Below are 25,333 nucleotides of genomic sequence, written 5' to 3' on the forward strand. Positions count from 1 at the left end.
GGTAACATGGTCATGTAGGTACATGTTGTTAACATGATCATGTCGGTAACATGGTAATTTAGGTAACATGGTTCTTAGGTACATGTAGGTAACATGGTCATGTCGGTAACATGGTCATTTAGGTAAATGTAGGTAACATGGTCATTTAGGTACATGGTCATTTAGATAAATATAGGTAACATGGTTATTTAGGTACATGTAGGTAACATGGTCATTTAGGTAACATGGTCATTTAGGTAACATGGTCATTTAGGTAACATGGTCATTTAGGTAACATGGTCATTTAGATACATGTAGGTAACATGGTCAATTAGATACATGTAGGTAACATGGTCATGTAGGTAACATGGTAATTTAGGTACATGGTCATTTAGGTAACATGGTCATTTAGATACATGTAGGTAACATGGTCAATTAGATACATGTAGATAACATGGTCATGTAGGTAACATGGTCATGTAGGTAACATGGTTCTTAGATACATGTAGGTAACATGGTCAATTAGATACATGTAGGTAACATGGTCATGTAGGTGACATGGTCATGTAGGTAACATGTAGGTAACATGGTAATTTAGGTACATGGTCATTTAGATACATGTAGGTAACATGGTCATGTAGGTAACATGGTAATTTAGGTACATGTAGGTAACATGGTCATTTAGATACATGTAGGTAACATGGTCATTTAGGTACATGTATGTAACATGGTCATTTAGATAAATATAGGTAACATGGTCATTTAGGTACATGTAGGTAACATGGTCATTTAGGTACATGTAGGTAACATGGTCATGTATGTAACATGGTCATTTAGGTAACATGGTTCTTAGATACATGTAGGTAACATGGTTCTTAGATACATGTCGGTAACATGGTCATTTAGGTACATGTAGGTAACATGGTCATTTAGGTACATGTTGGTAACATGATCATGTCGGTAACATGGCCATTTAGGTACATGTAGGTAACCTGGTCATTTAGGTACATGTTGGTAACATGATCATGTCGGTAACATGGCCATTTAGGTACATGTAGGTAACATGGTCATTTAGATACATGTTGGTAACATGATCATGTCGGTAACATGGCCATTTAGGTACATGTAGGTAACATGGTCATTTAGGTACATGTCGGTAACATGATCATGTCGGTAACATGGCCATTTAGGTACATGTAGGTAACCTGGTCATTTAGGTACATGTTGTTAACATGATCATGTCGGTAACATGGTCATTTAGATACATGTAGGTAACATGGTCATTTAGATACATGTAGGTAACATGGCCATTTAGGTACATGTAGGTAACATGGTCATTTAGGTACATGTTGTTAACATGATCATGTCGGTAACATGGTCATTTAGGTAACATGGTTCTTAGGTACATGTAGGTAACATGGTCATGTCGGTAACATGGTCATTTAGGTAAATGTAGGTAACATGGTCATTTAGGTACATGGTCATTTAGATAAATATATGCAACATGGTCACTTAGGTGCATGTAGGTAACATGGTCATTTAGGTAACATGGTCATTTAGGTAACATGGTCATTTAGGTAACATGGTCATTTAGGTAACATGGTTCTTAGGTACATGTAGGTAACATGGTCATGTCGGTAACATGGTCATTTAGATACATGGTCATTTAGATACATGTAGGTAACATGGTCATTTAGGTACATGTAGGTAACATGGTCATTTAGGTAAATGTAGGTAACATGGTCATTTAGGTACATGTAGGTAACATGGTCATTTAGGTACATGTAGGTAACATGGTCATTTAGGTACATGTAGTTAACATGGTCATTTAGATACATGTAGGTAACATGGTCATTTAGGTAAATGTAGGTAACATGGTCATTTAGGTACATGGTCATTTAGATACATGTAGGTAACATGGTCATTTAGGTACATGTAGGTAACATGGTCATTTAGGTAAATGTAGGTAACATGGTCATTTAGGTACATGTAGGTAACATGGTCATTTAGGTACATGTAGGTAACATGGTCATTTAGGTACATGTAGTTAACATGGTCATTTAGATACATGTAGGTAACATGGTCATTTAGGTAAATGTAGGTAACATGGTCATTTAGGTACATGGTCATTTAGGTACATGTAGGTAACATGGTCATTTAGGTACATGTAGGTAACATGGTCATTTAGGTAAATGTAGGTAACATGGTCATTTAGGTAAATGTAGGTAACATGGTCAATTAGATACATGTAGATAACATGGTCATGTAGGTAACATGGTCATGTAGGTAACATGGTTCTTAGATACATGTAGGTAACATGGTCAATTAGTTACATGTAGGTAACATGGTCATGTAGGTGACATGGTCATGTAGGTAACATGTAGGTAACATGGTAATTTAGGTACATGGTCATTTAGATACATGTAGGTAACATGGTCAATTAGATACATGTAGATAACATGGTCATGTCGGTAACATGGTAATTTAGGTACATGTAGGTAACATGGTCATTTACATACATGTAGGTAACATGGTCATTTAGGTACATGTATGTAACATGGTCATTTAGATAAATATAGGTAACATGGTCATTTAGGTACATGTAGGTAACATGGCCATTTAGGTACATGGTCATTTAGATACATGTAGGTAACATGGTCATTTAGGTACATGTAGGTAACATGGTCATGTAGCAAATACATTCATCCAGATCTGTACACGCAGAAGAGAACATATACAGTATACAAGCTAATATCAAAAACGACTCACAGAACTGTCCACAGTGACAGTATTCTGTTGAAAGAGACAGAGGGAGAAAGACACACTGTTAGACAACTATGATATGACACACCTCTATTTATCTAGGTATGTCCTTGAGAACACATTCTCTCTTAGAAGACCTGATAATATACTAATCCACGCCGTTGAGTAGTAGAGCCTTGAGTTCTAGAAGACGTATGACGCGCCACGCAGCGGGAGAGAAAGTAGAGCCGTCTTTAGGAGACAGAGTTGGTATGCCCCTGGGAGACAGCTGAAAGATGGGGGTGAGGTGTTTAGCGGGAGAGAAAGTAGAGCCGTCTTTAGGAGACAGAGTTGATATCCCCCTGGGAGACAGCTGAAAGATGGGGGTGAGGTGTTTAGCGGGAGAGAAACTAGAGCCGTCTTTAGGAGACAGAGTTGATATCCCCCTGGGAGACAGCTGAAAGATGGGGGTGAGGTGTTTAGCGGGAGAGAAAGTAGAGCCGTCTTTAGGAGACAGAGTTGATATCCCCTTGGGAGACAGCTGAAAGATGGGGGTGAGGAGTTTAGCGGGAGAGAAAGTAAAGCCGTCTTTAGGAGACAGAGTTGATATCCCCCTGGGAGACAGCTGAAAGATGGGGGTGAGGAGTTTAGCGGGAGAAAAAGTAGAGCCGTCTTTAGGAGACAGAGTTGATATCCCCCTGGGAGACAGCTGAAAGATGGGGTTGAGGTGTTTAGCGGGAGAGAAAGTAGAGCCGTCTTTAGGAGACAGAGTTGGTATGCCCCTGGGAGACAGCTGAAAGATGGGGGTGAGGTGTTTAGGTAGGTTAGAAACAGGTCTCATTCCAGATACCAATAACTACACATTAAAAGACCCGCAATAACAAGTGCACATTACAGGCAGCACGGCAGCCGGAATAACAATGCACAGGCACTGAACAGAGCGCTGAACAGAGGCCACATATACACAATTACTAATCAGGGGAACCAGGTAATGAGACAGTTCAGTGACGTCTAGAGGCCCGTGACGTAGATCTCCGGTACTGGTGCACGGGATGAGCAGCAGTACTGGGGGGATCCGTGACAATCTAATTCAAAATTACACTGCTTGTCTTTTGAAATTTGTTCATATATAATTGGATGTGTTGTGTCTGCTTGGGGGGGGGGGGGGGTAGAGAGAGGAAGTGATTCCCAAACCTTCCATAACAAAGCTATCACCTGGAGAAGAGTCCCCTAAGCAAGCTGGTCCTGGGGCTCTGTTCACAAACACAAACAAACCCCACAGAGCCCCAGGACAGCAGCACAATTAGACCCAACCAAATCATGAGAAAACAAAGATAATCTTTTCCAATGTGTCACGTAATTAACAAAAAAACAGAGTGAACTAGAATGCTATTTGGCCCTGAACAAAGAGTACACCGTGGCAGAATAACTGACCACTGTGACTGACCCAAAATTAAGCAAAGCTTTGACTATGTACAGGCTCAAGGCTCAATGAGCATAGCCTTGCTATTGAGAAAGGCCACCATAGGCAGACCTGACTCTCAAGAGAAGACAGGCTATGTGCACACTGCCCACAATATGAGGTGGAAACTGAGCTGCAGCTCCTAACCTCCTCCTGACCTGGCTCTTAAAACTTCTTATGGCTGCAGGGGCAGTATTGAGTAGCGTGGGTGAAAGGTGCCCAGAGTAAACAGCCTGCTCCTCAGTCCCAGTTGCTAATATATGCATAGTATTAGCATTGGATAGAAAACACTTTCTAAAACTGTTTGAATGATGTCTGTGAGTATAACAGAACACATATGGCAGGTGAAAACCTGAGAAGAAATCCAAACAGGAAGTGAGAAATCTGAGGTTTCAACCCAGCCCCTATTGAATTCACAGTGGGATATGGATGAAGTTGCACTTCCTAGGGCTTCCACTAGATGTCAACTGTCTTTAGAAACTTGAATGAGGCTTCTACTGTGTTGTGGAGCTGAATGAGCCAGGTGTCTGGCAGAGAGCCAAGGGCTGGTCACGCGCAATTCACATGATAGCGACCTGCGTTCCATCGCTTCTCTACACACAAAGGAATTCTCCGGTTGGAACCTTATTGAAGATTTATGATAACAACACCCTAAAGATTGATTCTATACTTAGTTTGACAAGTTTCTTCGACCTGTAATATAACTTTTTGAAGTTTTCGTCCGATGCTCGGATGGACCTGCGTTTGGATTTGTGTACTAAACGCGCTAACAAAAGTAGCAACTTGGACATAAATAATGGACATTATCAAACAAATCAAGCATTTATTGTGGAACTAGGATTCCTGGGAGTGCATTCTGATGAAGATCATCAAAGATAAGGGAATATTTATAATGTGATTTCGGATTTTTGTTGACTCCACAACATGGTGGATAATTGTATTTATTTCCGTCTCAGATTATTGCATGGTTTGCTTTTTCCGTAAAGTTTTTTTGAAATCTGACACAGAGGTTGCATTAAGGAGAGGTATATGTATAATTTCATGTGTATAACTTGTATCTATCTACATTTATGATGAGTATTTCTGTTGAATCGATGTAGCTATGCAAAATCACTGGCTGTTTTTGGAACTAGTGAACGTAACGAGCCAATGTAAACTCAGATTTTTTTATATAAATATGAACTTTATCAAACAAAACATACATGTATTGTGTAACATGAAGTCCTATGAGTGTTATCTGATGAAGATCATCAAAGGTTAGAGATTAATTTTATCTCTATTTGTGCTTTTTGTGACTCCTCTTTGGCTGGAAAAATGGCAGGGTTTTTCTGTGTTGGTGGTCACCTAACATAATCATGTGGTGATTTTGCTGTAAAGCCTATTTGAAATCAGACACTGTGGTGGGATTAACAACAAGACTACCTTTAAAACGGTTTAAGATACATGTATGTTTGAGGAATTTTAATTATGAGATTTCTGTTGTTTTGAATTTGGCGCCCTGCACTTTCATTGGCTGTTGTCATATCATCCCCTTAACGGGATTGCAGCCCTAAGACGTTTTTAAGAGAAGAGAGGCTATATGCACACTGCTCACAAAATGAGGTGGAAACTAAGCTGCACTTCCTGACCTCCTGACAAATGTATGACCATATTAGAGACACATATTTCCCTCAGATTACACAGACCCTAAAATAATTCTAAAACACATCCAATTTTGATAAACTCCTATATCTACTGGGTGAAATTCCACAGTGTGACATCACAGTAGCAGGATTTTTGACCTATTGCCAGAAGAAAAGTGAAGTCAACCAGTGAAGAACAAACCCCATTGTAAATACAGCCCATATTTCTGTTTATTTATTTTCCCTTTTGAGCTTTAACTATTAGGCGTGTGTCGCAGGTCACTACATCACAGGAGAGCCATTTGAATGTAAACATTTCGTTTTGGCAGAAATGCCTTCTGGAACATGTGAACTTTCATGTGCCTTAATAACAAACTTGTGTGTCATCTGTAAATATGAATAAAAAGGTTAAAATTATGAGCCTAGTTGGTTTAGCCACAGAAAAAGACAGCATCCTTCCGACTACCCATGATTGGCTGAGATTATGAGTGGGCTGGACATGCCGAGAGATGAGTTTGGATTGGTCTGCCATGTAGCATGCTTCTGTCTGTTTGAGCTGGTCAGCTTTTCTAGGTAATCCTGTCTAACACAGCTTCTTTAAAAAAAGTAATATCGCAGAGTAAAAGAAAAGACTACACTATGCAAGTATCCATTTCAATAGAATATCACTGCAACAACTGTTTCAGAGCACTCTGGTCTGAGTGTACCAGAGAGCGCAGAATAACTGATGAATTTACGAATGCTCAACACCGGTTGAAAATAGCCGGCGTCAGTAAACTTTATGGCCATGAGGACAGTAACAGTCACCAACGCTCTGGATAACATGAAAACAACCTAACCAGCTCTGCTAGGTAAAGTAAAATGGTCAGAGTTTGGGGTAAAAGCTTAAGAGGGTTCTTATGGCATTGGACACGGTCAGTGTGAACCAGTGTCTTGACACAACAATGGGCCGAGCAACGGAAACGACACAGGAAGTCTTGTTTAGTGAAAGGGGTTGCAGTCTGCCGTGAAGCTTTCATCCATGTATACAGGTAAGAATCTAGTTTCAGATATGATATGTTTCTAATTTTATCAGAAAGTTGTTTATCATTGCAAGTTAAAGCGTACTGTTAGCTTGCTAGCTGGCGTTAGATGGTCGGGTCGCCATCTATGATCTGTGTGTAGTAATGTTAACTCAGAATGCCATTTCGCATTCATCAACAACTACGCAGAGGATAATGCAACAGTGTTACCAGGACGACACCCAGGACACAAACACTAATTTTATCAGAAAGTTGTTTATCATTGCAAGTTAAAGCGTACTGTTAGCTTGCTAGCTGGCGTTAGATGGTCGGGTCGCCATCTATGATCTGTGTGTAGTAATGTTAACTCAGAATGCCATTTCGCATTCATCAACAACTACGCAGAGGATAATGCAACAGTGTTACCAGGACGACACCCAGGACACAAACACTTTGGTGGAAAGCTGATGTCATCCCATGTTAAAAAAGCAGCGTGGCGTCTCTACAAGGAATCGATGACAACACTTGGTATGGAAAGCATAAACAACACGTTTTGATGTTTTTATTGACCTCCAACAGGATTGGCACTCTACTTTTATGGATCTCACATTATTGTTCTCATTTTACCTTCCAGTTTACAAGATGATGTTTCTGTTTGCAGTGCTGCTGTTCTGCACATTTGTAGGTAAGTGAACCTTACCTGATAATGATGCATTAAAACATTATATTACATTTTAAGTTACATTTTATTTTCATGAACTTTTCTGAATGTTATTTTGTTGTTTGCAGGTGCACTATCCTTCTGACCCTATGTAGCCTGGTCCCATCTACTATCCTTCTGACCCAGGTCCATCTACTATCCTTCTGACCCAGGTCCATCTACTATCCTTCTGACCCTATGTAGCCATGTCCATCTACTAACCTTCTGACCCAGGTCCCATCTACTATCCTTCTGACCCTATGTAGCCAGGTTCCATGTACTATCCTTCTGACCCTATGTAGCCAGGTCCCATCTACTATCCATCTGACCCTATGTAGCCAGGTCCCATCTGTCCCCAGTCCCTCACCATACACACAGACTGTCCTGTCCCCAGTCCTTCACCATACACACAGACTGTCCTGTCCCCAGTCCTTCACCATACACACAGACTGTCCTGTCCCCAGTCCTTCACCATACAAACAGACGGTCCTGTCCCCTGTCCCTCACCATACACACAGACGGTCCTGTCCCCTGTCCCCAGTCCCTCACCATACACACAGACTGTCCTGTCCCCAGTCCCTCACCATACACACAGACTGTCCTGTCCCCAGTCTCTCACCATACACACAGACTGTCCTATCCCCTGTCCCCAGTCTCTCACCATACACACAGATCGTCCTGTCCCCTGTCCCCAGTCTCTCACCATACACACAGACTGTCCTGTCCCCAGTCTCTCACCATACACACAGACTGTCCTGTCCCCATTGTCTCACCATACACACAGACTGTCCTAACCCCTGTCCCCAGTCTCTCACCATACACACAAACTGTCCTGTCCCCTGTCCCCAGTCCCTCACCATACACACAGACTGTCCTGTCCCCAGTCTCTCACCATACACACAGACTGTCCTGTCCCCAGTCCTTCACCATACACACAGACTGTCCTATCCCTTGTCCCCAGTCTCTCACCATACACACAGACTGTCCTATCCCCAGTCCCTCACCATACACACAGACTGTCCTGTCCCCAGTCATTCACCATACACACAGAATGTCCTGTCCCCAGTCCCTCACCATACACACAGACTGTCCTGTCCCCTGTCCCTCACCATACACACAGACTGTCCTGTCCCCTGTTCCCAGTCCCTCACCATACACACAGACTGTCCTGTCCCCTGCCCCCAGTCCCCCAGTCCCTCACCATACACACAGACGGTCCTATACACACATCCCTCAATCACCTCTCATTGACAACAACCAAACTACTGTGTGTGTGTGTGTGTGTGTGTTTACAGCTTGGTAATAGGGATTATTAACACCTAGGTCAGTGTTATGATTAAATTGTTGTTGAGTGCTGGAATAGAACAAAAACAATCCCTGGAGGCAACATCTGAAACTCATCCACAGTCCCTGTTGGCCAGAGATAGAGAGGATAGAGACATGCTCATCTTCAGTCCAGGAATGCAGTTTGGAAACCTACCAAAAAAACAATTAGACAACAACAAATTCAATCACTTTTAGACAATTTCCTGGGTAAAACGTTCCACTGTAATAGTGAAGGTGTAAACTTGGCAGTAGAAAATCTTAACAGTATATTTGACCTCTCAGCTACCCTATCAAATCTAAAAATCTCAAATAGAAAACCGAAGAAAATTAACAACAATGACAAATGGTTTGATGAAGAATGCAAAAATCTAAGAAAGAAATTGAGAAACCTGTCCAACCAAAAACATAGAGACCCGGAAAACCTGAGTCTACGCCTTCACTATGGTGAATCACTAAAACAATACAGAAATACACTACGGAAAAAAAAGGAACAGCATGTCAGAAATCAGCTCAATGCAATTGAAGAATCCATAGACTCTAACCACTTCTGGGAAAATTGGAAAACACTAAACAAACAACAACACAAATAATTATCTATCCAAAATGGAGATGTATGGGTAAACCACTTCTCCAATCTGTTTGGCTCTATAACAAAGAATAAAGAGCAAAAACATATACATGATCAAATACAGATCTTAGAATCAACTATTAAAGACTACCAGAACCCACTGGATTCTCCAATTACATTGAATGAGTTACAGGACAAAATAAAAACCCTCCAACCCAAAAAAGCCTGTGGTGTTGATGGTATCCTCAACAAAATGATCAAATATACAGACAACAAATTCCAATTGGCTATACTAAAACTCTTTAACATCATCCTTAGCTCTGGCATCTTCCCCAATACTTGGAACCAAGGACTGATCACTACAATCCACAAAAGTGGAGACAAATTTGACCCCAATAACTACCGTGGAATATGCGTCAACAGTAACCGTTGGAAAATCCTCTGCATTATCATTAACAGCAGACTCGTACATTTCCTCAATGAAAACAATGTACTGAGAAAACGTCAAATTGGCTTTTTACCAAATTACCGTACAACAGACCAAGTATTCACCCTGCACACCCTAATTGACAACCAAACAAACCAAAACAAAGGCAAAGTCTTCTCATGCTTTGTTGATTTAAAAAAAGCCTTCGACTCAATCTGGCATGAGGGTCTGCTATACAAACTGATGGAAAGTGGTGTTGGGGGTAAAATATACGACATTATAAAATCCATGTACACAAACAACAAGTGTGCGGTTAAAATTGGCAAAAAACACACACATTTCTTCACACAGGGTCGTGGGGTTAGACAGGGATGCAGCTTAAGCCCCACCCTCTTCAACATATATATCAACGAATTGGCGCGGGCACTAGAAAAGTCTGCAGCACCCGGCCTCACCCTACTAGAATCCGAAGTCAAATGTCTGCTGTTTGCTGATGATCTGGTGCTTGTGTCACCAACCAAGGAGGGCCTACAGCAGCACCTAGATCTTATGCACAGATTCTGTCAGACCTGGGCCCTGACAGTAAATCTCAGTAAGACCAAAATAATGGTGTTCCAAAAAAGGTCCAGTCACCAGGACCACAAATACAAATTTCATCTAGACACTGTTGCCCTAGAGCACACAAAAAACTATACATACCTTGGCCTAAACATCATCGCCACATGTAACTTCCACAAAGCTGTGAACGATCTGAGAGACAAGGCAAGAAGGGCATTCTATGCCATCAAAAGGAACATCAATTTCAACATACCAATTAGGATTTGGCTAAAAATACTTGAATAGAGCCCATTGCCCTTTATGGTTGTGAGGTCTGGGGTCCGCTCACCAACCAAGACTTCACAAAATGGGACAAACACCAAATTGAGACTGCACGCAGAATTCTGCAAAAATATCCTCCGTGTACAACGTAGAACACCAAATAATGCATGCAGAACAGAATTAGGCCGATACCCACTAATGATCAAAATCCAGAAAAGAGACGTTAAATTCTATAACCACCTAAAAGGAAGCGATTCCCAAACCTTCCACAACAAAGCCATCACCTACAGAGAGATGAACCTGGAGAAGAGTCCCCTAAGCAAGCTGGTCCTGGGGCTCTGTTCACAAACACAAACACACCCTACAGAGCCCCAGGACAGCAGCACAATTAGACCCAACCAAATCATGAGAAAACAAAAAGATAATTACTTGACACATTGGAAAGAATTAACAAATAAACTGAGCAAACTAGAATGCTATTTGGCCCTACACAGAGAGTACACAGCGGCAGAATACCTGACCACTGTGACTGACCCAAAATTAAGGAAAGCTTTGACTATGTACAGACTCAGTGAGCATAGCCTTGCTATTGAGAAAGGCCGTCGTAGGCAGACATGGCTCTCAAGAGAAGACAGGCTATGTGCTCACTGCCCACAAAATGAGGTGGAAACTGAGCTGCACTTCCTAACCTCCTGCCCAATGTATGACCATATTAGAGAGACATATTTCCCTCAGAATACACAGATCCACAAAGAATTCGAAAACAAATCCAATTTTGAAAAACTCCCATATCTACTGGGTGAAATTCCACTGTGTGCCATCACAGCATCAAGATTTGTGACCTGTTGCCACGAGAAAAGGGCAACCAGTGAAGAACACACACCATTGTAAATACAACCCATATTTATGCTTATTTATTTTATCTTGTGTCCTTTACCATTTGTACATTGTTAAAACACTGTATATATATATATAATATGACATTTGCAATGTCTTTATTGTTTTGAAACTTCTGTATGTGTAATGTTTACTGTTCATTTTTATTGTTTATTTCACTTGATATATTCACTGTATATATTATCTACCTCACTTGCTTTGGCAATGTTTCCCATGCCAATAAAGCCCTTGAATTGAATTGAATTGAATTGAGAAGATAGAGACATGCTCATCTACAGTCCCTGTTGGCCAGAGATAGAGAGGATAGAGACATGCTCATCTACAGTCCCTGTTGGCCAGAGATAGAGAGGATAGAGACATGCTCATCTACAGTCCCTGTTGGCCAGAGATAGAGAGGATAGAGACATGCTCATCCACAGTCCATGTTGGTCAGAGATAGAGAGGATAGAGACATGCTCATCCACAGTCCCTGTTGGCCAGAGATAGAGAGGAGAGACATGCTCATCCACAGTCCCTGTTGGCCAGAGATAGAGAGGATAGAGACATGCTCATCTACAGTCCCTGTTGGCCAGAGATAGAGAGGATAGAGACATGCTCATCTACAGTCCCTGTTGGCCAGAGATAGAGAGGATAGAGACATGCTCATCTACAGTCCCTGTTGGCAAGAGATAGAGAGGATAGAGACATGCTCATCCACAGTCCATGTTGGTCAGAGATAGAGAGGATAGAGACATGCTCATCCACAGTCCCTGTTGTTCAGAGATAGAGAGGATAGAGACATGCTCATCTACAGTCCCTGTTGAGAGTGTATAATCCATGTGAACAGACAAACACACACACTAGCCCAATGATAACACATCTGAACACTAGCCCCATGACAACACAGCTGAACACTAGCCCCATGATAACACAGCCGAACACTAGCCCCATGACAACACAGCTGAACACAAGGCCAATGATAACACATCTGAACACTAGCCCCATGACAACACAGCTGAACACTAGCCCCATGATAACACAGCTGAACACTAGCCCCATGACAACACAGCTGAACACAAGCCCAATGATAACACATCTGAACACTAGCCCCATGACAACACAGCTGAACACTAGCCCCATGATAACACAGCTGAACACTAGCCCCATGATAACACAGCTGACCACTAGCCCCATGACAACACAGCTGAACACTAGCCCCATGATAACACAGCTGAACACTAGCCCCATGATAACACAGCTGACCACTAGCCCCATGACAACACAGCTGAACACTAGCCCTATGATAACACAGCTGAACACTAGCCCCGTGAAAATGCATCTGAACACTAGCCCCGTGAAAATGCATCTGAACACTAGCCCCATGATAACACAGCTGAACACTTAAACAGCCTGGAAAACAAAGTGAAGCTTGTTTAACAGATTCACTTAATGTCCCATAATGTTCATCACCGGCTATAATGTACAACACTTCTACACTCCATGGGGAATAGAGTGTAATTTGGGACTCAACTCATGTCTGGCAGCTGGCCAAACCTGTTCAGAAAGCGAAGGTAGAGTGAGTGGCGGAAGCAACGGAACAAATGCACAATTTTCTGGCAGGTCAGTATGGATATTGATGTAGCTACCTACCGGTTTGATTTAATGCACCTCTCAGTCCCACAAAGAACAACTGACTCTGTCTCTCTCGGAGACTGATGAAGCCAGAGTTGAATCAATTTGGAGAGCAATTAAAGCAAAGGTTTTAGCCCTGCTCAGAGGCCTTTATTGCAAATAAATAGAATCCTCTGGCCCTGCTAAGTGTTTTAGCCCTGCTCAGAGGCCTTTATTGCAAGTAAATAGAATCCTCTGGCCCTGCTAAGTGTTTTAGCCCTGCTCAGAGGCCTTTATTGCAAGTAAATAGAATCCTCTGGCCCTGCTAAGTGTTTTAGACCTGCTCAGAGGCCTTTATTGCAAATAAATAGAATCCTCTGGCCCTGCTAAGTGTTTTAGCCCTGCTCAGAGGCCTTTATTGCAAGTAAATAGAATCCTCTGGCCCTGCTAAGTGTTTTAGCCCTGCTCAGAGGCCTTTATTGCAAGTAAATAGAATCCTCTGGCCCTGCTAAGTGTTTTAGCCCTGCTCAGAGGCCTTTATTGCAAGTAAATAGAATCCTCTGGCCCTGCTAAGTGTTTTAGCCCTGCTCAGAGGCCTTTATTGCAAGTAAATAGAATCCTCTGGCCCTGCTAAGTGTTTTAGCCCTGCTCAGAGGCCTTTATTGCAAGTAAATAGAATCCTCTGGCCCTGCTAAGTGTTTTAGCCCTGCTCAGAGGCCTTTATTGCAAGTAAATAGAATCCTCTGGCCCTGCTAAGTGCTTTAGCCCTGCTCAGAGGCCTTTATTGCAAGTAAATAGAATCCTCTGGCCCTGCTAAGTGTTTTAGCCCTGCTCAGAGGCCTTTATTGCAAGTAAATAGAATCCTCTGGCCCTGCTAAGTGTTTTAGCCCTGCTCAGAGGCCTTTATTGCAAATAAATAGAATCCTCTGGCCCTGCTAAGTGTTTTAGCCCTGCTCAGAGGCCTTTATTGCAAGTAAATAGAATCCTCTGGCCCTGTTAAGTGTTTTAGCCCTGCTCAGAGGCCTTTATTGCAAGTAAATAGAATCCTCTGGCCCTGCTAAGTGTTTTAGCCCTGCTCAGAGGCCTTTATTGCAAATAAATAGAATCCTCTGGCCCTGCTAAGTGTTTTAGCCCTGCTCAGAGGCCTTTATTGCAAGTAAATAGAATCCTCTGGCCCTGCTAAGTGTTTTAGCCCTGCTCAGAGGCCTTTATTGCAAATAAATAGAATCCTCTGGCCCTGCTAAGTGTTTTAGCCCTGCTCAGAGGCCTTTATTGCAAGTAAATAGAATCCTCTGGCCCTGCTAAGTGTTTTAGCCCTGCTCAGAGGCCTTTATTGCAAGTAAATAGAATCCTCTGGCCCTGCTAAGTGTTTTAGCCCTGCTCAGAGGCCTTTATTGCAAGTAAATAGAATCCTCTGGCCCTGCTAAGTGTTTTAGCCCTGCTCAGAGGCCTTTATTGCAAGTAAATAGAATCCTCTGGCCCTGCTAAGTGTTTTAGCCCTGCTCAGAGGCCTTTATTGCAAGTAAATAGAATCCTCTGGCCCTGCTAAGTGTTTTAGCCCTGCTCAGAGGCCTTTATTGCAAGTAAATAGAATCCTCTGGCCCTGCTAAGTGTTTTAGCCCTGCTCAGAGGCCTTTATTGCAAGTAAATAGAATCCTCTGGCCCTGCTAAGTGTTTTAGCCCTGCTCAGAGGCCTTTATTGCAAGTAAATAGAATCCTCTGGCCCTGCTAAGTGTTTTAGCCCTGCTCAGAGGCGTTTATTGCAAGTAAATAGAATCCTCTGGCCCTGCTAAGTGTTTTAGCCCTGCTCAGAGGCCTTTATTGCAAGTAAATAGAATCCTCTGGCCCTGCTAAGTGTTTTAGCCCTGCTCAGAGGCCTTTATTGCAAGTAAATAGAATCCTCTGGCCCTGCTAAGTGTTTTAGCCCTGCTCAGAGGCCTTTATTGCAAGTAAATAGAATCCTCTGGCCCTGCTAAGTGTTTTAGCCCTGCTCAGAGGCCTTTATTGCAAGTAAATAGAATCCTCTGGCCCTGCTAAGTGTTTTAGCCCTGCTCAGAGGCCTTTATTGCAAGTAAATAGAATCCTCTGGCCCTGCTAAGTGTTTTAGCCCTGCTCAGAGGCCTTTATTGCAAGTAAATAGAATCCTCTGGCCCTGCTAAGTGTTTTAGCCCTGCTCAGAGGCCTTTATTGCAAGTAAATAGAATCCTCTGGCCCTGCTAAGTGCTTTAGCCCTGCTCAGAGGCCTTTATTGCAAGTAAATAGAATCCTCTGGCCCTGCTAAGTGTTTTAGCCCTGCTCAGAGGCCTTTATTGCAAGTAAATAGAATCCTCTGGCCCTGTTAAGTGTTTTAGCCCTGCTCAGAGGCCTTTATTGCAAGTAAATAGAATCCTCTGGCCCTGCTAAGTGTTTTAGCCCTGCTCAGAGGCCTTTATTGCAAATAAATAGAATCCTCTGGCCCTGCTAAGTGTTTTAGCCCTGCTCAGAGGCCTTTATTGCAAGTAAATAGAATCCTCTGGCCCTGCTAAGTGTTTTAGCCCTGCTCAGAGGCCTTTATTGCAAGTAAATAGAATCCTCTGGCCCTGCTAAGTGTTTTAGCCCTGCTCAGAGGCCTTTATTGCAAGTAAATAGAATCCTCTGGCCCTGCTAAGTGTTTTAGCCCTGCTCAGAGGCCTTTATTGCAAGTAAATAGAATCCTCTGGCCCTGCTAAGTGCTTTAGCCCTGCTCAGAGGCCTTTATTGCAAATAAATAGAATCCTCTGGCCCTGCTAAGTGTTTTAGCCCTGCTCAGAGGCCTTTATTGCAAGTAAATAGAATCCTCTGGCCCTGCTAAGTGTTTTAGCCCTGCTCAGAGGCCTTTATTGCAAATAAATAGAATCCTCTGGCCCTGCTAAGTGTTTTAGCCCTGCTCAGAGGCCTTTATTGCAAGTAAATAGAATCCTCTGGCCCTGCTAAGTGTTTTAGCCCTGCTCAGAGGCCTTTATTGCAAGTAAATAGAATCCTCTGGCCCTGCTAAGTGTTTTAGCCCTGCTCAGAGGCCTTTATTGCAAGTAAATAGAATCCTCTGGCCCTGCTAAGTGTTTTAGCCCTGCTCAGAGGCCTTTATTGCAAGTAAATAGAATCCTCTGGCCCTGCTAAGTGTTTTAGCCCTGCTCAGAGGCCTTTATTGCAAGTAAATAGAATCCTCTGGCCCTGCTAAGTGTTTTAGCCCTGCTCAGAGGCCTTTATTGCAAATAAATAGAATCCTCTGGCCCTGCTAAGTGTTTTAGCCCTGCTCAGAGGCCTTTATTGCAAGTAAATAGAATCCTCTGGCCCTGCTAAGTGTTTTAGCCCTGCTCAGAGGCCTTTATTGCAAGTAAATAGAATCCTCTGGCCCTGCTAAGTGTTTTAGCCCTGCTCAGAGGCCTTTATTGCAAGTAAATAGAATCCTCTGGCCCTGCTAAGTGTTTTAGCCCTGCTCAGAGGCCTTTATTGCAAGTAAATAGAATCCTCTGGCCCTGCTAAGTGTTTTAGCCCTGCTCAGAGGCCTTTATTGCAAGTAAATAGAATCCTCTGGCCCTGCTAAGTGTTTTAGCCCTGCTCAGAGGCCTTTATTGCAAGTAAATAGAATCCTCTGGCCCTGCTAAGTGTTTTAGCCCTGCTCAGAGGCCTTTATTGCAAGTAAATAGAATCCTCTGGCCCTGCTAAGTGTTTTAGCCCTGCTCAGAGGCCTTTATTGCAAGTAAATAGAATCCTCTGGCCCTGCTAAGTGTTTTAGCCCTGCTCAGAGGCATTTATTGCAAGTAAATAGAATCCTCTGACCCTGCTAAGTGTTTTAGCCCTGCTCAGAGGCCTTTATTGCAAGTAAATAGAATCCTCTGGCCCTGCTAAGTGTTTTAGCCCTGCTCAGAGCCCTTTATTGCAAGTAAATAGAATCCTCTGGCCCTGCTAAGTGTTTTAGCCCTGCTCAGAGGCCTTTATTGCAAATAAATAGAATCCTCTGGCCTTGCTAAGTGTTTTAGCCCTGCTCAGAGGCCTTTATTGCAAGTAAATAGAATCCTCTGGCCCTGCTAAGTGTTTTAGCCCTGCTCAGAGGCCTTTATTGCAAGTAAATAGAATCCTCTGGCCCTGCTAAGTGTTTTAGCCCTGCTCAGAGGCCTTTATTGCAAGTAAATAGAATCCTCTGGCCCTGCTAAGTGTTTTAGCCCTGCTCAGAGGCCTTTATTGCAAGTAAATAGAATCCTCTGGCCCTGCTAAGTGTTTAGCCCTGCTCAGAGGCCTTTATTGCAAGTAAATAGAATCCTCTGGCCCTGCTAAGTGCTTTAGCCCTGCTCAGAGGCCTTTATTGCAAGTAAATAGAATCCTCTGGCCCTGCTAAGTGTTTTAGCCCTGCTCAGAGGCCTTTATTGCAAGTAAATAGAATCCTCTGGCCCTGCTAAGTGTTTTAGCCCTGCTCAGAGGCCTTTATTGCAAATAAATAGAATCCTCTGGCCCTGCTAAGTGTTTTAGCCCTGCTCAGAGGCCTTTATTGCAAGTAAATAGAATCCTCTGGCCCTGCTAAGTGTTTTAGCCCTGCTCAGAGGCCTTTATTGCAAGTAAATAGAATCCTCTGGCCCTGCTAAGTGTTTTAGCCCTGCTCAGAGGCCTTTATTGCAAGTAAATAGAATCCTCTGGCCCTGCTAAGTGTTTTAGCCCTGCTCAGAGGCCTTTATTGCAAGTAAATAGAATCCTCTGGCCCTGCTAAGTGTTTTAGCCCTGCTCAGAGGCCTTTATTGCAAGTAAATAGAATCCTCTGGCCCTGCTAAGTGTTTTAGCCCTGCTCAGAGGCCTTTATTGCAAGTAAATAGAATCCTCTGGCCCTGCTAAGTGTTTTAGCCCTGCTCAGAGGCCTTTATTGCAAGTAAATAGAATCCTCTGGCCCTGCTAAGTGCTTTAGCCCTGCTCAGAGGCCTTTATTGCAAGTAAATAGAATCCTCTGGCCCTGCTAAGTGTTTTAGCCCTGCTCAGAGGCCTTTATTGCAAGTAAATAGAATCCTCTGGCCCTGCTAAGTGTTTTAGCCCTGCTCAGAGGCCTTTATTGCAAGTAAATAGAATCCTCTGGCCCTGCTAAGTGTTTTAGCCCTGCTCAGAGGCCTTTATTGCAAGTAAATAGAATCCTCTGGCCCTGCTAAGTGTTTTAGCCCTGCTCAGAGGCATTTATTGCAAGTAAATAGAATCCTCTGGCCCTGCTAAGTGTTTTAGCCCTGCTCAGAGGCCTTTATTGCAAATAAATAGAATCCTCTGGCCCTGCTAAGTGTTTTAGCCCTGCTCAGAGGCCTTTATTGCAAATAAATAGAATCCTCTGGCCCTGCTAAGTGTTTTAGCCCTGCTCAGAGGCCTTTATTGCAAATAAATAGAATCCTCTGGCCCTGCTAAGTGTTTTAGCCCTGCTCAGAGGCCTTTATTGCAAATAAATAGAATCCTCTGGCCCTGCTAAGTGTTTTAGCCCTGCTCAGAGGCCTTTATTGCAAATAAATAGAATCCTCTGGCCCTGCTAAGTGTTTTAGCCCTGCTCAGAGGCCTTTATTGCAAGTAAATAGAATCCTCTGGCCCTGCTAAGTGTTTTAGCCCTGCTCAGAGGCCTTTATTGCAAGTAAATAGAATCCTCTGGCCCTGCTAAGTGTTTTAGCCCTGCTCAGAGGCCTTTATTGCAAATAAATAGAATCCTCTGGCCCTGCTAAGTGTTTTAGCCCTGCTCAGAGGCCTTTATTGCAAGTAAATAGAATCCTCTGGCCCTGCTAAGTGTTTTAGCCCTGCTCAGAGGCCTTTATTGCAAGTAAATAGAATCCTCTGGCCCTGCTAAGTGTTTTAGCCCTGCTCAGAGGCCTTTATTGCAAGTAAATAGAATCCTCTGGCCCTGCTAAGTGTTTTAGGCCTGCTCAGAGGCCTTTATTGCAAGTAAATAGAATCCTCTGGCCCTGCTAAGTGTTTTAGCCCTGCTCAGAGGCCTTTATTGCAAGTAAATAGAATCCTCTGGCCCTGCTAAGTGTTTTAGCCCTGCTCAGAGGCCTTTATTGCAAATAAATAGAATCCTCTGGCCCTGCTAAGTGTTTTAGCCCTGCTCAGAGGCCTTTATTGCAAATAAATAGAATCCTCTGGCCCTGCTAAGTGTTTTAGCCCTGCTCAGAGGCCTTTATTGCAAATAAATAGAATCCTCTGGCCCTGCTAAGTGTTGTAGCCCTGCTCAGAGGCCTTTATTGCAAATAAATAGAATCCTCTGGCCCTGCTAAGTGTTTTAGCCCTGCTCAGAGGCCTTTATTGCAAGTAAATAGAATCCTCTGGCCCTGCTAAGTGTTTTAGCCCTGCTCAGAGGCCTTTATTGCAAGTAAATAGAATCCTCTGGCCCTGCTAAGTGTTTTAGCCCTGCTCAGAGGCCTTTATTGCAAGTAAATAGAATCCTCTGGCCCTGCTAAGTGCTTTAGCCCTGCTCAGAGGCCTTTATTGCAAGTAAATAGAATCCTCTGGCCCTGCTAAGTGTTTTAGCCCTGCTCAGAGGCCTTTATTGCAAGTAAATAGAATCCTCTGGCCCTGCTAAGTGTTTTAGCCCTGCTCAGAGGCCTTTATTGCAAGTAAATAGAATCCTCTGGCCCTGCTAAGTGTTTTAGCCCTGCTCAGAGGCCTTTATTGCAAGTAAATAGAATCCTCTGGCCCTGCTAAGTGTTTTAGCCCTGCTCAGAGGCCTTTATTGCAATAAATAGAATCCTCTGGCCCTGCTAAGTGTTTTAGCCCTGCTCAGAGGCCTTTATTGCAAGTAAATAGAATCCTCTGGCCCTGCTAAGTGTTTTAGACCTGCTCAGAGGCCTTTATTGCAAGTAAATAGAATCCTCTGGCCCTGCTAAGTGTTTTAGCCCTGCTCAGAGGCCTTTATTGCAAGTAAATAGAATCCTCTGGCCCTGCTAAGTGCTTTAGCCCTGCTCAGAGGCCTTTATTGCAAGTAAATAGAATCCTCTGGCCCTGCTAAGTGTTTTAGCCCTGCTCAGAGGCCTTTATTGCAAGTAAATAGAATCCTCTGGCCCTGCTAAGTGTTTTAGCCCTGCTCAGAGGCCTTTATTGCAAGTAAATAGAATCCTCTGGCCCTGCTAAGTGCTTTTAGCCCTGCTCAGAGGCCTTTATTGCAAGTAAATAGAATCCTCTGGCCCTGCTAAGTGTTTTAGCCCTGCTCAGAGGCCTTTATTGCAAAGTAAATAGAATCCTCTGGCCCTGCTAAGTGTTTTAGCCCTGCTCAGAGGCCTTTATTGCAAGTAAATAGAATCCTCTGGCCCTGCTAAGTGTTTTAGCCCTGCTCAGAGGCCTTTATTGCAAGTAAATAGAATCCTCTGGCCCTGCTAAGTGTTTTAGCCCTGCTCAGAGGCCTTTATTGCAAGTAAATAGAATCCTCTGGCCCTGCTAAGTGTTTTAGCCCTGCTCAGAGGCCTTTATTGCAAGTAAATAGAATCCTCTGGCCCTGCTAAGTGTTTTTAGCCCTGCTCAGAGGCCTTTATTGCAAGTAAATAGAATCCTCTGGCCCTGCTAAGTGTTTTAGCCCTGCTCAGAGGCCTTTATTGCAAGTAAATAGAATCCTCTGGCCCTGCTAAGTGTTTTAGCCCTGCTCAGAGGCCTTTATTGCAAATAAATAGAATCCTCTGGCCCTGCTAAGTGTTTTAGCCCTGCTCAGAGGCCTTTATTGCAAGTAAATAGAATCCTCTGGCCCTGCTAAGTGTTTTAGACCTGCTCAGAGGCCTTTATTGCAAGTAAATAGAATCCTCTGGCCCTGCTAAGTGTTTTAGCCCTGCTCAGAGGCCTTTATTGCAAGTAAATAGAATCCTCTGGCCCTGCTAAGTGCTTTAGCCCTGCTCAGAGGCCTTTATTGCAAGTAAATAGAATCCTCTGGCCCTGCTAAGTGTTTTAGCCCTGCTCAGAGGCCTTTATTGCAAGTAAATAGAATCCTCTGGCCCTGCTAAGTGTTTTAGCCCTGCTCAGAGGCCTTTATTGCAAGTAAATAGAATCCTCTGGCCCTGCTAAGTGCTTTAGCCCTGCTCAGAGGCCTTTATTGCAAGTAAATAGAATCCTCTGGCCCTGCTAAGTGTTTTAGCCCTGCTCAGAGGCCTTTATTGCAAATAAATAGAATCCTCTGGCCCTGCTAAGTGTTTTAGCCCTGCTCAGAGGCCTTTATTGCAAATAAATAGAATCCTCTGGCCCTGCTAAGTGTTTTAGCCCTGCTCAGAGGCCTTTATTGCAAATAAATAGAATCCTCTGGCCCTGCTAAGTGTTTTAGCCCTGCTCAGAGGCCTTTATTGCAAGTAAATAGAATCCTCTGGCCCTGCTAAGTGTTTTAGCCCTGCTCAGAGGCCTTTATTGCAAGTAAATAGAATCCTCTGGCCCTGCTAAGTGTTTTAGCCCTGCTCAGAGGCCTTTATTGCAAATAAATAGAATCCTCTGGCCCTGCTAAGTGTTTTAGCCCTGCTCAGAGGCCTTTATTGCAAGTAAATAGAATCCTCTGGCCCTGCTAAGTGTTTTAGCCCTGCTCAGAGGCCTTTATTGCAAGTAAATAGAATCCTCTGGCCCTGCTAAGTGTTTTAGCCCTGCTCAGAGGCCTTTATTGCAAGTAAATAGAATCCTCTGGCCCTGCTAAGTGTTTTAGGCCTGCTCAGAGGCCTTTATTGCAAGTAAATAGAATCCTCTGGCCCTGCTAAGTGTTTTAGCCCTGCTCAGAGGCCTTTATTGCAAGTAAATAGAATCCTCTGGCCCTGCTAAGTGTTTTAGCCCTGCTCAGAGGCCTTTATTGCAAATAAATAGAATCCTCTGGCCCTGCTAAGTGTTTTAGCCCTGCTCAGAGGCCTTTATTGCAAATAAATAGAATCCTCTGGCCCTGCTAAGTGTTTTAGCCCTGCTCAGAGGCCTTTATTGCAAATAAATAGAATCCTCTGGCCCTGCTAAGTGTTTTAGCCCTGCTCAGAGGCCTTTATTGCAAATAAATAGAATCCTCTGGCCCTGCTAAGTGTTTTAGCCCTGCTCAGAGGCCTTTATTGCAAGTAAATAGAATCCTCTGGCCCTGCTAAGTGTTTTAGCCCTGCTCAGAGGCCTTTATTGCAAGTAAATAGAATCCTCTGGCCCTGCTAAGTGTTTTAGCCCTGCTCAGAGGCCTTTATTGCAAGTAAATAGAATCCTCTGGCCCTGCTAAGTGCTTTAGCCCTGCTCAGAGGCCTTTATTGCAAGTAAATAGAATCCTCTGGCCCTGCTAAGTGTTTTAGCCCTGCTCAGAGGCCTTTATTGCAAGTAAATAGAATCCTCTGGCCCTGCTAAGTGTTTTAGCCCTGCTCAGAGGCCTTTATTGCAAATAAATAGAATCCTCTGGCCCTGCTAAGTGTTTTAGCCCTGCTCAGAGGCCTTTATTGCAAGTAAATAGAATCCTCTGGCCCTGCTAAGTGTTTTAGCCCTGCTCAGAGGCCTTTATTGCAAGTAAATAGAATCCTCTGGCCCTGCTAAGTGCTTTAGCCCTGCTCAGAGGCCTTTATTGCAAGTAAATAGAATCCTCTGGCCCTGCTAAGTGTTTTAGCCCTGCTCAGAGGCCTTTATTGCAAGTAAATAGAATCCTCTGGCCCTGCTAAGTGTTTTAGCCCTGCTCAGAGGCCTTTATTGCAAGTAAATAGAATCCTCTGGCCCTGCTAAGTGCTTTAGCCCTGCTCAGAGGCCTTTATTGCAAGTAAATAGAATCCTCTGGCCCTGCTAAGTGTTTTAGCCCTGCTCAGAGGCCTTTATTGCAAGTAAATAGAATCCTCTGGCCCTGCTAAGTGTTTTAGCCCTGCTCAGAGGCCTTTATTGCAAATAAATAGAATCCTCTGGCCCTGCTAAGTGTTTTAGCCCTGCTCAGAGGCCTTTACTGCAAGTAAATAGAATCCTCTGGCCCTGCTAAGTGTTTTAGCCCTGCTCAGAGGCCTTTATTGCAAGTAAATAGAATCCTCTGGCCCTGCTAAGTGTTTTAGCCCTGCTCAGAGGCCTTTATTGCAAGTAAATAGAATCCTCTGGCCCTGCTAAGTGTTTTAGCCCTGCTCAGAGGCCTTTATTGCAAGTAAATAGAATCCTCTGGCCCTGCTAAGTGTTTTAGCCCTGCTCAGAGGCCTTTATTGCAAGTAAATAGAATCCTCTGGCCCTGCTAAGTGTTTTAGCCCTGCTCAGAGGCCTTTATTGCAAGTAAATAGAATCCTCTGGCCCTGCTAAGTGCTTTAGCCCTGCTCAGAGGCCTTTATTGCAAGTAAATAGAATCCTCTGGCCCTGCTAAGTGTTTTAGCCCTGCTCAGAGGCCTTTATTGCAAGTAAATAGAATCCTCTGACCCTGCTAAGTGTTTTTGCCCTGCTCAGAGGCCTTTATTGCAAGTAAATAGAATCCTCTGGCCCTGCTAAGTGTTTTAGCCCTGCTCAGAGGCCTTTATTGCAAGTAAATAGAATCCTCTGGCCCTGCTAAGTGTTTTAGCCCTGCTCAGAGGCATTTATTGCAAGTAAATAGAATCCTCTGACCCTGCTAAGTGTTTTAGCCCTGCTCAGAGCCCTTTATTGCAAGTAAATAGAATCCTCTGGCCCTGCTAAGTGTTTTAGCCCTGCTCAGAGGCCTTTATTGCAAGTAAATAGAATCCTCTGGCCCTGCTAAGTGTTTTAGCCCTGCTCAGAGGCCTTTATTGCAAGTAAATAGAATCCTCTGGCCCTGCTAAGTGTTTTAGCCCTGCTCAGAGGCCTTTATTGCAAGTAAATAGAATCCTCTGGCCCTGCTAAGTGTTTTAGCCCTGCTCAGAGGCCTTTATTGCAAGTAAATAGAATCCTCTGGCCCTGCTAAGTGTTTTAGCCCTGCTCAGAGGCCTTTATTGCAAGTAAATAGAATCCTCTGGCCCTGCTAAGTGTTTAGCGCTGCTCAGAGGCCTTTATTGCAAGTAAATAGAATCCTCTGGCCCTGCTAAGTGTTTTAGCCCTGCTCAGAGGCCTTTATTGCAAGTAAATAGAATCCTCTGGCCCTGCTAAGTGTTTTAGCCCTGCTCAGAGGCCTTTATTGCAAATAAATAGAATCCTCTGGCCCTGCTAAGTGTTTTAGCCCTGCTCAGAGGCCTTTATTGCAAGTAAATAGAATCCTCTGGCCCTGCTAAGTGTTTTAGCCCTGCTCAGAGGCCTTTATTGCAAGTAAATAGAATCCTCTGGCCCTGCTAAGTGTTTTAGCCCTGCTCAGAGGCCTTTATTGCAAGTAAACAGAATCCTCTGGCCCTGCTAAGTGTTTTAGCCCTGCTCAGAGGCCTTTATTGCAAGTAAATAGAATCCTCTGGCCCTGCTAAGTGTTTTAGCCCTGCTCAGAGGCCTTTATTGCAAGTAAATAGAATCCTCTGGCCCTGCTAAGTGTTTTAGCCCTGCTCAGAGGCCTTTATTGCAAGTAAATAGAATCCTCTGGCCCTGCTAAGTGTTTTAGCCCTGCTCAGAGGCCTTTATTGCAAGTAAATAGAATCCTCTGGCCCTGCTAAGTGTTTTAGCCCTGCTCAGAGGCCTTTATTGCAAGTAAATAGAATCCTCTGGCCCTGCTAAGTGTTTTAGCCCTGCTCAGAGGCCTTTATTGCAAGTAAATAGAATCCTCTGGCCCTGCTAAGTGTTTTAGCCCTGCTCAGAGGCCTTTATTGCAAGTAAATAGAATCCTCTGGCCCTGCTAAGTGTTTTAGCCCTGCTCAGAGGCATTTATTGCAAGTAAATAGAATCCTCTGGCCCTGCTAAGTGTTTTAGCCCTGCTCAGAGGCCTTTATTGCAAATAAATAGAATCCTCTGGCCCTGCTAAGTGTTTTAGCCCTGCTCAGAGGCCTTTATTGCAAATAAATAGAATCCTCTGGCCCTGCTAAGTGTTTTAGCCCTGCTCAGAGGCCTTTATTGCAAATAAATAGAATCCTCTGGCCCTGCTAAGTGTTTTAGCCCTGCTCAGAGGCCTTTATTGCAAATAAATAGAATCCTCTGGCCCTGCTAAGTGTTTTAGCCCTGCTCAGAGGCCTTTATTGCAAATAAATAGAATCCTCTGGCCCTGCTAAGTGTTTTAGCCCTGCTCAGAGGCCTTTATTGCAAGTAAATAGAATCCTCTGGCCCTGCTAAGTGTTTTAGCCCTGCTCAGAGGCCTTTATTGCAAGTAAATAGAATCCTCTGGCCCTGCTAAGTGTTTTAGCCCTGCTCAGAGGCCTTTATTGCAAATA

The 25,333-nt window shown here is 43.6% G+C and overlaps 1 protein-coding gene across 1 annotated transcript in view; it reads right to left on the reverse strand.

The window, feature by feature from the left end:
* The window catches only part of LOC109886786 (protein CBFA2T1-like), a 246,884-nt gene that overhangs the window by 114,821 nt on the left and 106,730 nt on the right, over positions 1-25,333 (reverse strand).

This window comes from Oncorhynchus kisutch, linkage group LG17 (assembly GCF_002021735.2).
Source record: "Oncorhynchus kisutch isolate 150728-3 linkage group LG17, Okis_V2, whole genome shotgun sequence".
Taxonomy (NCBI): domain Eukaryota; kingdom Metazoa; phylum Chordata; class Actinopteri; order Salmoniformes; family Salmonidae; genus Oncorhynchus; species Oncorhynchus kisutch.